Raw genomic sequence first — 3,126 nt, 5'->3', positions numbered from 1 at the left:
AATGACATAGACGGGGCTCGTGTCGCATACTGCATCACAAAATACCCACAATGCAAAACTGGCGCGAAGAACCGCGCGCACTTTGAAATCCTTAAAATGCCCTATTCAAATACATGTCGCGCTAAAACAACATAAATGACGATGAACGACAGCGTGATATTTTTGGTGAGTAATAATTTGTCTACTTTTAAAATAAATTTTTCTAACTTTAGTACGGTTTCAGTCATATTTTTGATATTATTATCAGCAAAGATACACTTCATGCAATTTTATTTTCGAGCCGACTACAGACAGTCGACTACACGGTCGAGTGACTACAGATACTCGAGTTCCCGATGTAAAATCTACGCCTATGATAAAAAAGGCAACCAGTTTAATAAAAGTATGGGATATATTTGTGAGATAAGAATACCTTGCATCGCCCAATATTCAAGTTTTTATTTTTATTATATCTTTGTATTTTTGCTTGGCATTGAGCTACTAAATTTGATTTTTACAGGCCTTTTCAACTTTACAAAAAGTTACACGTCGATAGGACCGCATAGGAATCTATGGTTATTATTCTCAGTAGTTTCTCCTTCAAATTCATGGCTAAAGGGTTGCGAAGTTAGTTTTACTAATAAATAAACCAAAAATAGTCACCAATAATTATTTATTTATTGTAGTCGCAAGCAACATAATTCATAGCTTTGAAACGAAATAATACTTTTGCAGCAGATTGTCCTAAAAAATATTATATTTTTATAAAAATTAAATGCCATCAACCCGTCACATACGTTCAATATGTATATAATTCACTTAGAGAAATTCATCTGCATTACTAAAATGTTTATTTAAGAGCAGTCTCTTAGCTTTTGATATCAGCTTCAATATTTTAGCATAATTTTCCAGATGATTGTACACAAAGACCCCTTGATGGCCCAATTCTTTTATACATTGGTTAAGCTTGAAGGATTATGACGAATAAAACTCTTTACCTCCAACACTCTGTGTGCGGATACCACAACTTTTTGTCAAAACCACCTCAGTAAAAGATACATTTTCAAATTTAAGTAGGCAAGGAAGATTCGAAATAGCTGGTTGTTCGAAAATAGGTATCTTAGCTTATACATTGGTAGAATTTGTTATTAAACGTTCTTTCCTTTTTTACAGTTTTAATAACCTTGGTAGATGGATCGAAGAACCCTAAATATATTGCCATAATTTAAAATAGAGTACACGCAACGAAATATATAATGCTCAGCAGTGGCGTAACTAGGGGAGGGGATAGATACCCCACGCCAAAGCCTCAGAGGAAAAAATATTTAAAGCTATTGTCTAGTTTTGACATATGTTATGTGCACCTGATTAAAGTTAAAGATCATTTATTAATGATGAAAAATGTATTTCAAGGTATACATATTTCAAAAATTTTCCCCGGATCCCCGGGGGGGGGGGGGGGTTCGCCCCTCCAGGCCCTCTTCTGATTCTCAGCATCCAAATGCCTTTTATTTCCCTTGATATAAGCAATAAGTAAAAGGAGTCCGGAGGGAAATATAATAATAACCAGTGGCGTAACCAGGAATATGCTTTGTGGGGGATAATGAGTCTGGGGGGCGACCCCCCTCCCAGGTAACGGGGGGGGGGGGGGGGGTCCGGGAAAAGTATTAGAAAAATGACATGCCTGGAAATAAATTTTACTTCATTTTTGCACAAAAGATTTAACTTTAAGCAGATGCAATTATAAATATCAAAACTAGACAATAGTTTTAAATGATTTTTTTATTTCGTTGAGGCTTTGAGGGGGGGATCTATCCCATTATCCCTCCCTCATAGTTACGCCGCTGCTAATAACCACTCCAGCATTCGTTGCTTAAATGCTCGACTCAACGCGCGATCGAAGTCGGCTTTAATATTTTTGCTAATATTCGCACTCGCAAATTATATTTCCCGTTGATAATAAAAATGCAAAGCAAATTGCAAAAGGCTGTAATAATTTCAACCTGTCATATCATGAGAAAATTTCTCAACGCAATTCAACAGTAAAGAGTTAACTTGGTGAGAAACCATGCTCTTTACACTAAAACAACTCAGTGAAAACTGAAGAAAATTTAAAGAAAAAAATATAATAATAATACTTAATAATAAAAATAAAAATAATAATAATAAGATGTCTTTATTCGGGCGAGGTTGAGACTAATAAGTCCCCTCTTCCACCTAACCCCTCGATATAGGTAGTCAATGCAAATATTTAAAAACGAGCGGTAAATAGAAGTTTACAAAAAACATACAATATACATTATTGGTGAAATGTCAGAGAAGATAAAAAAGTTTATTTGGAAATTTGTGTAGGAAAAAATATTTCTGTTTGCGGGAAAAAACATGAGGATAAGGGAGTAGTATCCTCCAGAGAAAAAATCCACTGCAAGAAAACGCCCATACAAGAGGGGGGGGGGCGTGAAAAACTTGCGAAGCCCTACTGAATAAAAACTTGTGTCATAATACATATGAGTATAATAGTAGTAGACAATAAATATAAAGAGGATCAAAGAAGTCTACAACTTATCTCCGCGAAAATCTCTAGGATTCTCTGTGTAACCGAAGGAATATCAACCAAATAAAACCTCCAACTTTAAGGAAGCAGTATACTCATTCCACCTCAAAGAGCCGTATAAAATACAACGTTGCATATCCATTTCCTTTTGAAAATGAACACTTCCTCGAAAACCTCACCATGAAATGTTACGCTGTAAAGAAACCATGGTCGGATAAAAGAAATCACAATATGGAAAAAGCAAAGTTTTTATTCCTAAACTACTACGATGAGCGATTTCAACCATGCCACGCCCGCTACTATTACTTATATCTATTTCCTATTTCTAACAGTGGGGAAAATTATGCAAGAGGCACTCGGGCGATATCAGAATAGTATATCGGCATAGAAATAAGTCTTAAATACTCAGTAAACAGGAATTGTAGACTCAAAATAGAAATTGACTCTTTTTTGTGGAGCCGCTTCGTTTAGAAAGCATTTTATCAGGAATGAGCTCTTTTATGAGCCGCTACTCGACGGCATGGATTATTTTTCAATAATCCGTGCTTCTTTCAGAATCGCTTTCATGCAGCTGGCTAGCGCATAATATCATG

The sequence above is a fragment of the Ischnura elegans genome, chromosome X, assembly GCF_921293095.1.
Source record: "Ischnura elegans chromosome X, ioIscEleg1.1, whole genome shotgun sequence".
Taxonomy (NCBI): Eukaryota; Metazoa; Arthropoda; class Insecta; order Odonata; family Coenagrionidae; genus Ischnura; species Ischnura elegans.
This window is presented reverse-complemented; position numbering follows the sequence as displayed.